The sequence below is a fragment of the Musca vetustissima genome, unplaced genomic scaffold, assembly GCF_032173495.1.
Source record: "Musca vetustissima isolate MV318-11 ecotype Yass unplaced genomic scaffold, APGP_CSIRO_Mvet_v1 utg25810, whole genome shotgun sequence".
Taxonomy (NCBI): domain Eukaryota; kingdom Metazoa; phylum Arthropoda; class Insecta; order Diptera; family Muscidae; genus Musca; species Musca vetustissima.
Genome location: NW_026878772.1, coordinates 64,339 through 82,879, shown reverse-complemented (window position 1 = coordinate 82,879; position 18,541 = coordinate 64,339).

The following is an 18,541-nucleotide window of genomic DNA, read 5'->3' as shown; positions in this document are numbered from 1 at the left end:
TTTTCAGCAGGACAACGCGCCAGTTCATAAAAGGCCCGTACTCAAGTATGGTTAAAATTAAAAAAATATTAAAATTTTCGACCAGAATCCGATCGAGAACATGTGTGGAATCTTGACTCGTCGTGTCTATGCAGAAAACCGCAAATACCAAACTGTATTTTACCTCCAAGAACTGATTTTCGATGAATGGCGGTCAATCGATGAAGACTTGCGAATAATTTTGATCAACAGTGTGATGGATAAAATTTTTGAACTTATTCAAAATAAGGGAAGCCATACTCATTATTTATAAAAGTTATTTTATTTTATTTAAGTTTTTAAAAATAATTTTTTTCTAATTTTGTAAAAGTGCGTCTATAGTTATGCAACACCAGCAATTTTGAAAGTGCAGAATTCGGCGAAACCTCAAAGAATAAATTAATTATTTTTGTTGAATAATATGTGTTTTTGATCGTTTAATTGTGAACAATAACTTAATGGGTCCATTTTATTTGTCAACTAACATACCAATTGAATTAAGGGTGCGTCAATATGTATGATACGCAGTGTATGTATGCTAACAAACGTCTCGTTTTTGAAGGAACATTGAAATTGAACAAACTTAAATATACACCTGCCTTTCTGCAACCAATGCTAAATCTCATTTCATTCGGGCAGATTTAGAGCAGTTTGCGTACAATGGGACAAATTCATATAAATCGATTTAAACTCAATCAGACACCCATTCGAAATATATATGGAAGCTATGTCTGCATCTGCGGCAATTTCAGCAAAACAAAATAACACCAAAAATTCATTTCAATCGGACAAACTCAAATCGAACGAAACTATATATGGGAACTATATGTAAATCTGAACCGATTTTCCCAATTTGAATAGGTTTCGTCATTGAGCCAAATAAACGAGCTATGCCAAATTTCATCCAATTTGGATCATAAATGCGACCTGTACTTTGTTTACAATTTAACATCTGCAGACGGACGGACGAACATGTATAAATCGACTCAGAAAGTGATATATTCTCAAAAGAAACCTGTTACAAACATATGCACAAAGACATAATACACGTAACACAGCGTGGTGAAGGGTATAAAAAGATATCGAGCTTATTAACGCTTATAAGCAAGGGCATCAGTTCCATGCATGAGCAGCTATGTTCTATACGCATATAGAAACCCCATTGGATATACCGGTTTATATTTTGTATTTTATTGTCATTTTAGAACATAAGTAGTAGCACAGTCGAAATCGCATTTTTATACATTTAGACACAATTCGAATACATATTTTGCAAAAAACTTGTCGTTACAACCAATACGTCGTTACAAGCGATATTCATTATGAGGGCTATAATAGGCAGAAATTATAATAATTTTTAAAATATATAAATTTCGCTAAATTCATTTCCCTGCGTTGTGGTCTTTTAATTTGAAACCAAATTCAAATAAAAAATGTCTAGTTAATGCAAGGTCTGATTTTTTTAAACTATGAATATATGGCAAATATTGCTAATTTTCTAACATTGCTGAAGCCACCCCCTTATAATTCGGGAATTAAATAGTTTTTTTATTTACGAATTTTTATCATATTTACCAACTAAGCTTCTTTATGTGGAACCTGTGTTTACTTTTTTGTTTTTTTTTTCCCGATTTAGGACTAAGGTACGGCTTCGTGCCAAAGTAAAAGTAGAAGCCTACAAAATGAGGATTATGTCCCTACTATATAGTTTTTCGAAAATTTATTTCCATCTATTTTCAAATGATTCTGACATCATGAAGCTCAATTTTGAGTATTTTATGAATTTGTCTTCTAGTTTCAATGCGAAATAAGGAAATGATTTTCCAAAATAAGTAAAAATTATATTTTCCCCTTTGGAACGCAATAATAGAACGGTATAGCTTACACGTATATATATTTTTTGACATTCCGATTTTGTGTTCTTTTAATCCTATCTTCATTTCCCCATATGAATGGTATTTCAACTGAATTCAATGTATGACCTAGCCAACAACCATACATTAGTTGACGTTTTTCATCATTGCTCTTATAATATCATCTTCTAGCTAAATCATAATCCTTAAGATCCAAATTATTTTGACCCTTAAATGATGCTGAGGTGTCCAAATGCTGTTGCTATCCAAGAAAAAGATGTTTTTTTTTTAGTTCGGGGAACAAAACAATATAGTCAACAAGGAATATTCAATTCTATTTTTGGTAAATGTTACAATCATAAAGAGCATTAGATGAGGAAATGGTAGTAGTGTTAGTTAACATTATAGGGATGTGGCTGGATACGGTTGTGTATGCGAGTGTAATAAGAAAAATTAGTAGCAATAACAATAACCTTATAAAATAATGGCCATACTTCAAGAAAATATTAAGCTAAATAGCCAAACACCCGGACTTACACACACACATACACTTAATGGGACATATCCTGGACAGGACATACTGGAAAGAAGACAAAAGGCTTTTTCTTATTACATTTACGTTACCAACCAACATCTACATAATTGAATATGAAGATGGGTAATTTGTTTACTTGTTTGTCTGTGAGAGTGTGCGCTTATGTATATGAGTGCATTTGATTGTGGGTGTATGTAAGTATCTAATATAGATTTAGCAGTCGTGTACTGATAGCACGTGAGGAAGGACCAGAAAAAATCATAAAAATATGCTACACAAATGAGAAAATTAAAAGAAAACATAATTACGCAAGATATTTAAGAAAGATGTAGGTTAGTTTTCAGATTAGTAACTTTCATATTGTGTTAACAATTTAAACGGAAAAGGATTTTGTAGAAAAATAACATTTGTATATTTTTATAACAATTTTATTCATCAGATAAAGTTGATCAGTTAGTATACTCTCGAAAAGTATGTTGTGAGGGTGTTATAAGTTTGAGAGCCCCAAGGGTTGGTAATTCTGCGAAATATTGGTTCATTTTACAATACCAATCTCATATAATAGATTAACTAGCTGCAGTGTTTAATATAAGGAAATTTGATTATAGTTTTTAATGAGATCTATATTTCTTAAAATTGAAATTAACAGCTATGTTGTGAGGGTATTATAAGTGTTTGAGTTTCAACAGTTCGTAACATCACAAAATTTGTCCTGGACTCACATTTTGGTATACGGTCGACTAGTTCAATCGATATAGATGTGTGTCTATCCATTAAAATTTGTAAACAAAATAACGGTTACCGCAAGGTGTATTTAATAAGGTGTAAGTGACAATCATATGGTTTCAAACTTTTTTCTTTATTGTTTGTAAAGCAAATTGTCAAAAACATTTTCAATGTTATATTTCGATTTCAAAAATAGTCTTTAAATTTATGCTTTTTTAATAATAAAAATTCAAGAAAACTACATTCATAGAGGCGGACGGAAAGGAAACCTAGGCTTAAATCAGTTATAACACCGTTCGCCGATTGGTTCACATATTTTATGTTATGTGTGGAAATCTGTCCACAAATCCCAGCTACTCATAAAATCGAGGAGATTATGTTAGCCTATATTGGAATCGGCCCTTGGTGCTTGTCACAATACTCAGCGGATGTTAAATACGCCTATGGACAGATTTTATACGGTCAACACAATTTCCATGATTTAGTCTTTGGCCGGGGATTTATGTCCCTTCAATTTTCTTTAAGAAGGCAAGATTTAAAGCCACTCCATAGAAAAAAAATATGGTAATTCACAATATAAACAACATCACAAGGAGCCATGGGCTGCATGTGGGAAACTTAAAATCGCGACCAGGTCGATTCGGGCATGTTCTGGCATTCACTTCAACGGCAGAAGTGTATCGAACACACGCCGAGGTGTTCTGTAACACACTTTACACCCATTTGAGGTGTATTCTTTACACATACATTTCCATAGTGAGAGTCGGGTGTATTCCTGTTTTTTTCATATAAAAGAACATCTTTTTTGGAATAAAAAACGCACATGATTATAGATTGATATGTTATTATTGCGTATAATTTGATTAAAATCACAAAATGAACATGAAACACCATTAAAAACAAATTTTAAATAGATACTTGAATTTTCTTCAACTGAATTTCTTGCTTGACACAAACAGCTGATTTGATGTAAGGCCGAAAAAGATAGGGTTACCAAATGTTCCCCCTAAATCAATCAACAATTTAATGATATTACAGAGGTTTCATACATATATTTTATGTTGTGAATAATAAAATATTAAAAAATAATAATAAAATTGTCGTTAGAATTAACGAAATTACTAAAAAATTACAGAAGCAATGCTAAAAACGAATACAGTTTATATTGTATGGCAAAAATATTTCTGCAAAGTACCATGTCGACGTTTATTTTTGTCGCAGTTCAAAATTTCAATTCACGTGAGAAGCAGAACAGGAGGTAGCTTCTGAGGTGAAGTGTATGTGTAATGTGAAAAGAACACACCGTGAGTTCCAGAACATACCCGAATAATTGTTTTTTTGTGTCAAAAACTTATTGTATGCATGACAATTAAATTTCTATAACAACAATGTTGTTTTTGTAAAATATTTGTTGTTGTATCTGATGCATACACCTTATTAAATACACCTTGGGTTACAGATGTGAAACAATTGTCACAATATTTTGAATATCAGGTTCTCGCCAGTGAACCGTGTGAATAGTGAATATTTATTGTTTTTGGTAAAATCGGTCAATATTTGGCTGTTGAAGTAAACCATTTTGCATAAGGTACCGGTTATAGTCAATATATAGTTTTGAACGTATGATATTTAGGAGAGGAAATGAACCAAAAAAGAGTGTTTTTTTCTAGATGTCACTTTTATAACCTTAACGCCAATAAACCAATAAAGATGGGAAATGGCTGCTTTGAAAATGATCTATCAACGTTATTTTAATTAAATGAAACCAGATTAAATTAGCAAGACAATTTAAAAAATCATTCCATGCCAGGAGAAGTAAAGCCGACCTTTAAATTTGTTTAAATTATATTGATTTATATACACTAAAATGTTCACAGTGTTTCTATTCTCTCCACCGTAAGGTGGAGTCTATCGGGCATGTTCTGGCATTCACTTCAACGGCAGAAGTGTATCGAACACACGCCGAGGTGTTCTGTAACACACTTTACACCCATTTGAGGTGTATTCTTTACACTTACATTTCCATAGTGAGAGTCGGGTGTATTCCTGTTTTTTCATATAAAAGAACATCTTTTTTGGAATAAAAAACGCACATGATGATAGATTGATATGTTATTATTGCGTATAATTTGATTAAAATCACAAAATGAACATGAAACACCATTAAAAACAAATTTTAAATAGATACTTGAATTTTCTTCAACTGAATTTCTTGCTTGACACAAACAGCTGATTTGATGTAAGGCCGAAAAAGATAGGGTTACTGATATTACAGAGGTTTCATACATATATTTTATGTTGCGAATAATAAAATATTAAAAAATAATAATAAAATTGTCGTTAGAATTAACGAAATTACTAAAAAATTACAGGAGCAATGCTAAAAACGAATACAGTTTATATTGTATGGCAACAATATTTCTGCAAAGTACCATGTCGACGTTTATTTTTGTCGCAGTTCAAAATTTCAATTCACGTGAGAAGCAGAACAGGAGGTATAAGTGTATGTGTAATGTGAAAAGAACACACCGTGAGTTCCAGAACATACCCGTATATTAAATTTGTCATTCTGTTTGCAACACTTTGAAATATTCACCGGAGACACCACAAATCGTTAAATCATGATAGAGATCCCAATATTTAAAATAGAGCTACGAAATTTTGCACAGACTCCTAGGATGTTTGTTTGGGTGTAATTTCGTATTTTGGGTTATCATTGAATGACACATACCAAAAATTAGTATTATTATTGACCAAAGTTGATATCTTGAGATACATTTTCAACAGAATTGGCTGTAATTTGGTATTTTATCTGTCAAATCTCACTACCAAAAATATCAATATTGATATCTGTTTTATTAGAGGAATATCAATATCTTTTTCTCACGTATTTTTCGGTATGTTCAGGTCTCTATATAACATGAATTTTCTCCTAGAAGTCCGCATTAATTTTATATATTTTGTTTGTCATCCTCATGATGGAGGTTATAAAAAGCTCGGCAGTTAACATCATTTTTACGTGTTAATTCAGAAATTGTAGTATTATTATAACACCAGGAGGTGGATGTCTCGCAGAATTTTCCACCGACACGGCAATTAATTTCGCAGAAAATTTAAGTCTTGTGGTATTTGCGTAGGGTATCATATAGATAGCCCCGTCCGAATATACTGCTCCGCTCACTGCAAAAAACATTGGAAAATAAAATCCACCATGTGAAACATACGGAAATTTCAATGTGTCAATGTGAAATCGAAAAACGATGAGTGATACTAAAAAAATTGAAAAAATCTTGGAACAAATTAAAAATGCTAAAAAAAGTGCTAGGTGCTAGACAATTTTTTTGGTGCTAAACGAGTTTAAAAAGTGCTAAATCTAGCACTAAATGCGCTAAATTGGCAACACTGACTAGCTGAATGGTTCTAGCTATGTGTGTCAGTCCGTCTGTCCATTATAACATGTAGTCAAAGTGCAGGCCACAATTTTGGCCAAAGACGAAGCTTTTGATAACAATCGGACAATATTTACGGGATAAAGTGGAAAACGTTCTTCTTTTTTATTTTGTGATCGCTCCCTTGATGACGTTTTTCGAGGACGCGGCAAATTGTAAACGGACTCATTAAACATACATAATTATTAGTCTTTCGTCAGAAAAATCATACAATTTGTGTTGGTTGGCGTTAAGTTGTCAGTGTATGAATGGGGCCTGGTTGATATGGTAGATATTGTGAAATGTCTAAAGGGGCCTATATATATTAAAATATTGTCATGTTTGGGATTTAGCTCAGCAGAAAATTAACGTAGCTGTGTACGCTAGGAGGTATCGTATTATCATATGCCGGCCATGTATTGTCCACCGAGTCATCAATTCCTGCCAAATACGATTTGAACACCCAGAACTCAATTGTGGGAAAGCCACTCTGGTTTGCCGCAGAGTTTCTCCCAGGCTTGTATTCATTCCATATTCTGGAATTGACAAAAGTGAGAACGGCCGGGACTACCCTGCCCATTTAGCAAATATCATGAACAAAAAGTGTGTCTAACGACCTCACCGGGGTTAAACGAGACAGAAGTCTGATCATGCTTCCTCCCTGGGTTCCAATTGGTGAAAACTCGGCTTTCCCATACTTAAGTAAAGTAGAACGTTCAGACGTTATGAAATCGGGTGTATATGATGATATGAAATGAAATGACGGGTTGCCAAGATACATCATTCGTCAGAGCAGGGGACGCGAGACATATGAGAGGTGAGCACAAAATTCAAGGAGGTTTTGTTTCTAGGCTACAATAGATGGCTTGGTCACCAAAGTTCATAGGTGGCATAGTTAGATTCCCACAGTTGGAGGAAAATTCGTTCAAATTTATTTTCTAATTTTCGAAAAGGGCTTACATCGATCTTCAGATAAAATGAAACTGAAGCCCCTGACATTCGAAAAAAATAAATTGACATAAACAAAATGTAAGGATAACACAAAATAGGAATGTCAGGAAATAGCGCCACCCAGAGGGAAATGACAAACCAAATAATAAGACTCCAACCACTGCACAAAATGCAAGCATACGTTGTTTCTAGGGTACGATAGATGGCAGCGTCATCACCAAAGACATATCATATACTTAGCTGGAGTAGAAACCATTAAATATTTATCAAATCGAAAGCGCTGGACATAATATCACTTTTGAATTAAAGTTTAGCCCAAATTCTGTTTGTTTAATAGTGTGAGCGTACATGCCGATCATTCATCACACAGCCACGAAAATATTCGTGATTGTTGGATAGTCAGCAATCGGTAAAAAATTGGCAGTCCAAATTGATAGTGTGTACCCACCTTAATATAATGTTTTATCGAATAAGTTGGGGATTTCTTGTTCTCAAGAAGATTAAAAGGAAACACTTCGAATTCGTCAATATTTAATGTATATTAACCTAGTTAGATAGCCCGATATTGACTTGAACCAGTAACCAAACATAATTTGTGAAGATGGAAAACGTTAAGTTAACTATTTGCTCGACCCGCGCCATGCCCCTCATTACCAAGAGAAGAATACCATAATTTACGCTGATGGCTATTGTCAGGCGAGCAGTAACGCCGGGCGGTTCCTTACTTGACATTAATATGAATGCTAAGCCCTCTCTCATACGACTCCCCTTTAAAACGTTGTATACATCACAATTCCGAACACTGCAGATTCATTTCTCATTGACTTTTCATCGAAGTCCAACAATATGCGGTGTTAGGCTACGGAACAGGTTGCTCTTGTGGGGATTGAGTCCAAAGACGACGAGAACTCAAAAGGGATTCGCATTGGCGAAGGACAGTGCAATATAAGCAAACATCTTATGAACATTTAGCAATTCGCTTCCCCATGTTTTATGTCTATAATATTTGAGCCGAACGATATGTTAACATCATCAGCAACCTCTTGGTCTTTGACGATGTTCAACAGCTCCTGAACTATTAAAAATTAGCAATTTTCATTTTCATTTCATTTATAAAATATTCGTAAACATTGCTTGGGATGAGCTGAACGTTGTGCCATTAGCATCAGCAACCTCTTTATTAGTGATTCGACGATTATTCAAAATAATTTTATTCACATCGTCATTGATAGCTTCTCGGTCGTTGTTATAGCCATTAAACTACAATTGAACTTGGGTTCTGCTAATAGTAGACTCTACAAACCACACAGTAAATTTGGCAAATGTCCTTGCGCATTTAATCTTATTTTGTACATAAAAGTTAATACAGTTTCCTTGATCGAAGAGCTGGGCTAACTTTTTTATCTATCAAAAACAAACTGACTTTTAAAAATGCTTGATATTTCCAACATTTATAAAATACATGTCTACCAAAATATCAGAAAAAAAAATGCTAAAGCTATACAACTCACAAAATTTGAAAATAACGTTTATTATCGTATGTAAGACACAATTTGTTGGTATTTGTTATAGGTTACAATATAAATCCTACCGTATATAAACTTTCCCGCCGATGTTGGCTTTAAAGAGATGACCTTAAAATGTATAGTTATACTATTGTCAAATTGTAAAAAATTCCTATTTCGTTCATAGGATTATGTTTCCATTAAATACACAAAATAAGAACAGAAAATTCACACAGGTTTTACTTATTGTATTATTGTACACGACAAAATCTGTAAAACGAAATAGGAAATTTTCGTTATGTTTCACGTATTTGGTATCTATGCTGAATAGTGTAAGCGTACGTGCGACTTTTTGTAAAAAGTACAAAAATGTTGGTGTTGTTTTTTTTTATCGAAATCTATACTTCCTCCACAGTCCTCGACATAGACGTTTGTAATAGTGGTTGTAAAATATGTTGGTTTCTTATCTCTGTTTTTTCTATATATTTTTTTAAACACAATTGTATAAAACAGGTTTGCTTTTGGATATTGTACATTGTATTGTTGTTGTTAATAAAAAAATACATTGGTTATACATTTAAGGATTACATTACACAATGTAAGATAGTTTTAAGAACAGCATTGGAAGGTGGCAATGGTATAAAACCTGCGACATAAATGGAAACATGAAAATAATTGTTGAAAATATATATAAGAATTTGGATTATATTATTCGAACGCCAACAGCAATGCAGGACAAGTTTTTTTATAACATTCATAGGCTTTAAAAATGTTATCTAAAAATGTGCACTATTTGAAAGTTTACTCGTATTAGCGACATCAAATTACAGCCAATTTCAGTTGAAAATATCCCGCATGGCTATGGAGTCATGGAGATCGGATATCCGACTACCGTTGAATGAGCACGTCGTTTGAACTATGCGGTTTCAATGTGATCCGCTATCGTGTGTTCAAAGCAATGGTAAAATATTCAATTCATGTCAATGCCGCCTTGAGACCTTATAACTCCGATAAACTACTAACATAAAGAGACGAAGATTCTTCTTGTGTAACAACACAACAATATGTTATAGATGAAATGTCTGTATAGGCATCCTCCGCACAGACATGTCCGAAAGGAACTTCCTGATCTAGAGATATAGGTCCAGAGGAATTGCATCAGCACCTACCGAGACAAATCAGAGTTGTTTTGGCACAACCGAGGGTAGTGTATTTATATCGTGATAGATCGTATGTCCGACATGTAAAAATGGCCCAAATGACACGGTACAGCTATCCAATTGCCAATGATTTCCTGGGTCGTGTAATTTACTGTCCGTATCTGTCCATATTTTAATTAAAAATAAATATTAAGTCAAACTATTAAATTAAATAGGGAATTATTTTGAATTTTATTAGAATTATGATTTTGCTAAATTGTGATCATTTGTTGGAAAATAGCATTTATATACAATAAATCATGTGACCACAAGTACGGAATAATGAAGGACCTTATATAGGGCCTACCTTGAAACTTGGGCTAATATTTGAGATAATGAAAACCCAATATATAATGTTGGAGATAATTTGGATAGAAAATGTCGAATAGAATAGGGCACCGTTATACAGGTGGTGTAATGTGGAAAATATATGTTAAATTTTGCCTGCTCTTTCTCGATTGAATTCTTTGTATAAATGTTTTTACTTTATGTGGTCTTCCATGCATATTTCGGAATGACACATATTTTATATAGTCCTCTTTATAGTGGGTGTATAATATACCATATGTGTGGGTACTTCCAGAAGCAATGGCCCAATTGGATTTAACAAACGTTAGAGAAAAATATTAAGATGTGTAAACGAAGGTATCGATTCGGGTTCAAGGAGAAGTGGACAGATGGGTCCTTTCTAAGGACTTTTTAGTTCTGGTAATTTTTTTTTTAAATATTTATGTTAGTATTTAGTGGCAAATCCTTTGTTCGCAACAACAGCCGCACAGTGCCGTGACATAGAGTTGACAAATGTTGGCATCTTTCAACAGGAATTGACTTTCATGCATTCTTAACAGCCACCCATAATGTGCTTTTTCTTGTAGGCATTCGTTGAGCAACAATAGCCTTTACATCACACCATAAATTCTCAATGGGATTGAGATCTGGAGACTGTACTGGTCATTCGAGTAACCTTATGTTATTTTCTGCAAACCACTGTTTTGCAGGAAGACTTTTGCTTTGGATAATTGTCCTGTTGGAAAATCCAAATCAAAGGAAATCATCCTCAGCATATGGAAGCATTACTTCATGTAATATTTCGACGCACAGATTAACTCCATAGAAAGAAAAAAAACATGCCCATATCATTTTTTGAGGGTTTACATTCTGAATTAGGAGGCCTCATCGGTCCACAAAATATTCCTCCATATTCCAATGGGCCAGTTCAGATGCTCCTTAGCAAATTTTAGTCGCTTACCTAATGTATATTCTTCAACAACGGTACCTTTCGTAGACTTCTCGCCGCCAAAAATTGCATCCCTAAGATGACTGCGAATAGTTTATACTCCAGCTTTCTCAAAAAGTTTTCTTTTATTTCCATAGCAGTAACAAAGAGGTTTTGTTTGGAATATGTATTGATAATACTGGAGGTTGGTCCTTTGGATGTTGTTGATTGGACCTTTGGATGTTGTCATTATAACAACAACAGTAGTATGCAGGCAGTAAGGAGAGTTTAAAAGTCGGACGGGGCTGACTATATGATACCGTTCGCCACTTTGGGTACATACAAGAGATGCTCATATGTACAATATCCTGTAGATAGAACATACATAGCATCATTGGAGGACCATTGAAATGAAATCGGGCAAAATTAAACGTGCTATCTTCATATATATTTGAATCAATAAAAACCATACTCGTACCATTCTGATATGTATGAAAAATTGCATGACAACCGGGCTGACTTGGATTCTTTGATGTACTAATTGTATGAAATCGAGCAAAATTATGTATGGGAGCTATAGTAAATCTGGACCTAATTGAGCAAACGTTGCATACACTATTTAGAAGTACGATTTCACAATTGTATCTCGCTAGGATAAACTTTTATTATTTGGTGCACAAATTGCATGAACTCAGACGAAAATATATAGAGGTTGAATCTAAATCAGGAAGCTACATCTAAACCGGGGTCGTATTGAATACTCTCGACAACAATTCATGTAAACGAACAAAAATAAGCTCCTCGGTGCACTATTTGCATGAGATTGAACGAAAATATATATGGGAACTGTATATAAATCAGAACATATTTCAAATAAAACTTAACACACGTTGTTCTAGACACAATTCAATATGCTAAACATAATATCGTGCAAATGAAACATGATATATGGTGCACTATTAACTTAAAATCAGACTAAAGTATTTATGGGAGCTATATCTAAATCATCACGGCCATAAACTGGACTTAAATAAATGTGCTGAGCAAAATTTTCTTCCAATTGGACAAATATATATGGGAGCTATATCTAACTATTATCCGATTTCAATGAAACTTAACACACTCTATCCTAGTCTCAATTTCATACGTTATGCTAAATTTCGTCTCAATCGGACAAAAATTTGGAGTTTGGTGCACTATTCATCTAAAATCGGACGAAACTATGTATGGGAGTTATATGTAATTGTGAACCGATTTTAAGAAAACTTCACAGACATCAAACTGGACCTAATTTAGTACGCTGTGCAAAATGTTGTCTTAATCGGACAAATATAGGGAGTTTGGTGCAACATTTACATAAAATCGGACGAAAATATATATGGGAGCTATGTACTTTGTTCACGACCGCGACCTGTACTTTGTTAACAATAATACATGGACAGGCGGACGGACAGACGTACATGCATAAATCAACTCAAAAGTGATTCTATACATATTCTCAAAAGGAACCATGTGTCTATCTCGTTTCCTTTGGGTGTTACAAATATATGCACAAAGACATAATACCCTGTACCACAGAGTATAAAAAACGGTTGTTACACAAGGCTATAAGTGAAAAAAACTTGACAAGAGAAGCAAACGACGAATCTTATAAACAATATTCTTATAAAGCTGCTACTATTATTTTGACCGAACTGTATCTTCGTACATGATATGGCCTTAGTAAAAATGTAAGCTTGTTATCAACTCTGATACTCCCTTCGCGTAATACTATACATTCAATTTTCAACTAAATGTTGGTCATGTATCGTCTCGCTTTGTCTGTTCACCTCCTGTGGTCACTAAAGGAGTTAGATTAGAATATTAGTAATTAGCGACTTCCTTCAAAATGTATCTATTGACTTCAACTTTCAGCCTTCTTTATAGCGGCAATATATTCTTCATTCTTAGTATTTTCACCTCACCTCTCTGCCCAGCAACTTCATCCTCGTGTTACCCGTAAGAAGATTAAGACACTATTTGGCAGCTCACCAATTGCGTTTAAAGTCACTTAATTTCTTCTCAACCACTTTATCTTTTAACTTTCGGTCCAGCTCAACGACTGAAAAATCTGTCTAAGGCCAAATTCATTGCACGTAACTTCGCCATGTCACGCCTTTCACCCTCCAAATCCAATGGATTTATCTTAAAAACCCTGTCAAAGTTCTGGAATGAATATTTATTTTTCGCACTTTTTGGCCATATCTTTATTTTCTTGTTAAAATCACGAATCAGCGGCTCGTTGATCTTCCATACGACTTTTTAGATCAGATAACATTTAAACGTTTTTTTTTTTATTGAAACCCTAATAAACTTTTTGGCACCGATTGCGAAATACTGTATATCTTCTATCTTTCAAAATCCTCTCCACGTCTCTTTCTTCGACACCGGAATAATTCATAATTTTGAATACAAAATCTATAGCATCGGGAATATACATTTTTTCTCGATCTTTGTCAGTGCCGTCTTCCTGTTCCTGTTCCGAGCTTCACTCCTTCTGTCTGCAGTTCTCAAATATGAAAGTTTCTTCTGGCTCAGCATTATTCTTATTGTTCTATGTTCATATATGAAATATATCGATATGACAAGGGAAATATATTCTCCAAGTCCATACTATTGGCAGTACTATATTGTCCACAATACAGACTTGGTATATTTCAATTTAAGTTTAATGGTAATAATGAAATTTGTTTGTAATTTAATTTCCCTTTTGTTTGAGATTTTCAAGGAAATTTCCTAACCCTTAGTTATTTTTCTGATGTCAATGCGGTTGTTGTTTTTTTTCTTTAATTGGAAATGTTTTTATAATTGCAGTTTCGCAGAAAATTGTGTTTTTAGTCATTAGATAAAGTTTTGTGATTGTTAGTCATAATTTGCCTAAAAGTATGCTCTGGCTGACGCCAAGATTACAGAGTAATAACAAATGCCCACAGCACTTAAGCATGCCATATATGACGGGCATACGAACATACATACACACTCATACACGTTTGTATGTTTGTATATCACAAAGCAATTACATTCTGCCTTGTCACAAGAGACAATTTTGCGTGTGGTTATGTTTGAGTGTGTGTGTGATGTGTGTGCGTAAGTCAATGTGTTGAAAAAGAAAAAAAGTAAAACGAATGCATTAAAAACGTCAAAAGTAGAAACGTCGTTGTAGGATAGAGAAGAAGAAGCGAACGAACGTGAATGAGGCCTTCGTGAATGGTTCGCTAGAAAGAAACTTTTTGGGAAAAACCAATTTGCAAGCATACAGCAAACTTGACTACGAATGAAAGTGGTTCCTAGGCTAGCTTCTTATCCACATACACACATAGTACAATACCTGTTCTTGTATAGACTTGTAGAAAACACGAAACAAAAAAGAATAAAGTGGTTTAGAGTGTGTGCATGACAGTTACGGCAATGTCTGTTTAGTACACACATTTATAAGGTAAACACCTACACTTACATTGCGTACTCTTTTGGGTTTCCTTCTTTTTTGCGGATTTTCTATTACAGACACCCACATTTGCATGCACATTCACATGTGCCTCAATATATCGCGTGGCCCTAGCTGGTTACCTCCCCCCGTTTCTTCATGGCTACCAATCACTTCCACACATTCTCAACATACGCATACCAGAAAAAAGTACTGAAAATGTCAGTAACAGATTATGTAGGGATACGCACACACACACACCAAATCTTAACAAGCCAATTGGCAAAATTGTTGTAGGTTCTGCCACAGTGCCGTCAGGAGAAAAAAACAACACATTTAACCTGAGCCGCATCTCAATTCCACATCCGTAAAGTGATCCTTTAGTCCATTCCAAAAACTAGAAAAAAAGGGGTAACCACCATCATCTAGCCAGCCAACGAGCCCGACAGCCTTTTGCAACAGATTATTAAACGCCCACCTGTGCATACGTGCTAAAGTGTTATTAGACCATTTATTTGGGTCTCACGTTCGTTGTTGCCGTCGACGTCGTCGTATACCCTTTAAATGAATGACTGCATTAAATGGACATATGGAACAACAACACCATGCTCGCATTGCTGGCGTTGATAAGAGAATTTTAAGTGCTTTAAATGCCCCCTAAAAAACAAACCATGGAGAATTGTGGACAAATTTAAAGTTAATTTGTGTCCGTGTATATGTATGTGTGTGTCATATAAATGATTAATATTTTATTTATGTATGCGTTGGCCTTAAGTTGCATAAATTGCCTATATTATTAAAAATAAATTTTTTTCTAAGCATACTTTTGGGACTTATAATGATATATATGTATATATAAATTATTGCATATTGTGTAGGCAGGAGAGGTGGTGTTGCACCAGTGAAATATGCATTTCCCTAAACGATCAATGTCTGAATAAACAAGTAAGAAAATGCCCGTCGGTGTTACCGACAGAATATACCCTCAGGCTATGACGTACCAGAGATAATGTTCCTTTACATCCGATGATTGCAATAAATCTATTGTTAGTAAAAATCTCGAGGTTTGCTAGGTTTAGATCAAACAGGATTCTCAATTTGTGTGTTTCAAATATGAAACAAACATTCCATTCGTTTCATATTTGATGAACAAATTTAAAAAAAATTGACCCGTTGTGTGGGAGTGGTACCAGGAGAAGTAGACCGATGGGTCCCACTTAATCTAGGCTTAGTAAACATATTACGATGAGCAAAGTTTGAATGAAATGAGATATTATGTTCGCATCACTTGATATATACAAGTCTTTAAAATATGGACTATTTGTGTGGAATGTATTTAAAGCAGTGTCCCATTTTTAAACATTATACAAGAAATGTCATTAGTTTTCAGCAAATTTTTTACCATTTTGTGGGGTAGGTACCAGAAGAAGTGGACCGATATTCCCCATCTTCGAACTTGATTTGGAATAAATATAACGATGTGGAAAGTTTAAATGAAATCGGTTACTCCCTTCAAGAGATATCGCGTGCCTGAGCCACACAGACAGACGGACGTTTGTTAATCGATTCTAAATTTTCGCAACGGATTTGGCCAAAGAAACATAAGTCTGAGGGTATAAAAAGTACATGACTAGTTTCCTGGGCTGATTTGACTGGACTTCAACTTAAATAATTAAATGGATTCCGATAATATATTATCATTTTCCGCAATAGAGGTGATATTTAATTTTTGCTGAAAAAAATTATTTCGCACCATCCTGCGTATGCCCAATAATATGATCGACATTTATTTTCCAAATAAGTGGCAGTCGTTTAAGATTCCGAGTTTATGGGTGGTGAAAATATATTTTTTTTTTGTGCAGAAAATTCTCTTTGTAGATCCATTTAAGTTCGCCGCACAATTGCCGGTGTTGTGGTAATGGTTTTACCACCGAAGGTTTTAGACGACGGTTCATCTCTTGATATATTCCCATATTATGAATGATCCGATCAATTTTTCGGTATTTTGAAGGTACGATGAAGTTCCTAGCCTGGTTTTACATCGTATATGTCTTTTATTTTGTATTTCTTTTTTGTCTACATAAACAAGTTGTTTATTTTTACAATGACAAAGCCTCCATATAATAGTTCCGTTCTTTGTATGAAATATTGAAGGCAGTAAAAAAGAAAGTCATAAACAATTCAACCTGGCCGATGTTAATGTTTTTCTTGTTTTTATGTCAGTTTTAAATATATTTTTAACATAGTTGTTTTTTTTTAATTCAACATATGGTGGCATAGTGAATAATACGACCACATGTATATTTAACCAAACCTTACATGTCGGTTCAGCACTTTTGCGGTACATCTAATTAATATATTGTTTTTTGATTGATAACTTTTTTACGTTTAAATTACGATTACGTTTACGATTATGACCTGATATTACATTTCATGAAATTTATGAGAACGATTGTGAGATATCTGTACTAAATCTGTGTTCAGTATAAATTTTAAAGTTCGGACAAAATTGGATTTTTTATTTGATTTATTTCATTTTATATCTAAATATTTAGAGGGAGTTGAGGTAAAAAAATTTAAAAAAGTGCTAAAAAATAACGAGATTCTTTACTTCTTAAAAATCCATTATATTTTCCACCATAAGGCGCAGGACTATATAGAGCAACGGATCTTTTTAAGGAATAGTTCCTTTATAAAAGGACACAAAAAGATTCGATCCGCTAAGTGAACTTTATAAGTTTTACTTCTAAAGGTTCAGTACATTTTTCCCATCGAAGTGGCTGTAATTTTGCCGAAAATTTTCTTTTTGTATAACCCCCAAATAAAGTGGGTCGTGACTCATTTTCGGTGCCAGATTCCCTGTGAATAAATAACATTTTTTCAGAATGTTTCAATATAGGATCGTGATTTTTACATAGCTCTGATGCAAAGGCCCGGTTTAATTTGGGTTTTCATTTTCTCAAATAAACAGCCTACCAGCAGACAATGGCATAGTCACCAAGTGAAGAACCCAACTATTTTTTAAGAAATGTTCAACGTCCGTCGCTAGAAAATATAGTTTTAAACGTCAAACATTAAGTCGCATATTAAAACAAAATATAACTTTTAAAAGATCTGAATTCTAGTCGGACTAATAGCAATGCTAAATATCTGACAATCCCTATGGTTGACGAATCTGCCCCATCAAATATCGAAGCTACAAGGATGGGGGCATCTTCGGCAAATTTGACTTTTTTTGACAAAACTGTAAACTGGTACGAGCTTATATAATTAAGCATCAGAGAACAATAACCGGTCAGAAAGTTGTTATATCTTTTGAATAAATACTGATATATAGAGCAAACTCTATACTTGATATTTCACCGTCGTCTGCCGAAAAATTGGTTGCTATAATCATTTTGTGGTTTTTAATGTGATTTGCTTGCCGTATTAGACATTAAGGAACCAGATTATTTTTCGGGGACTTTGCAGTGTTCTACAAGGAATACTTTGATAACATGGTGTCGTTCTTTTTCGGGGACCTTTATTTTTTCTAGTAGATCTGACACTTTTTATCGCGTACCATTAAATAAAATGAAAAAAATCGCTGAATCTATATTAAACATCCTGTGAATCACTTAGTCTCTCCTGATGGACTTTGTGCTTTT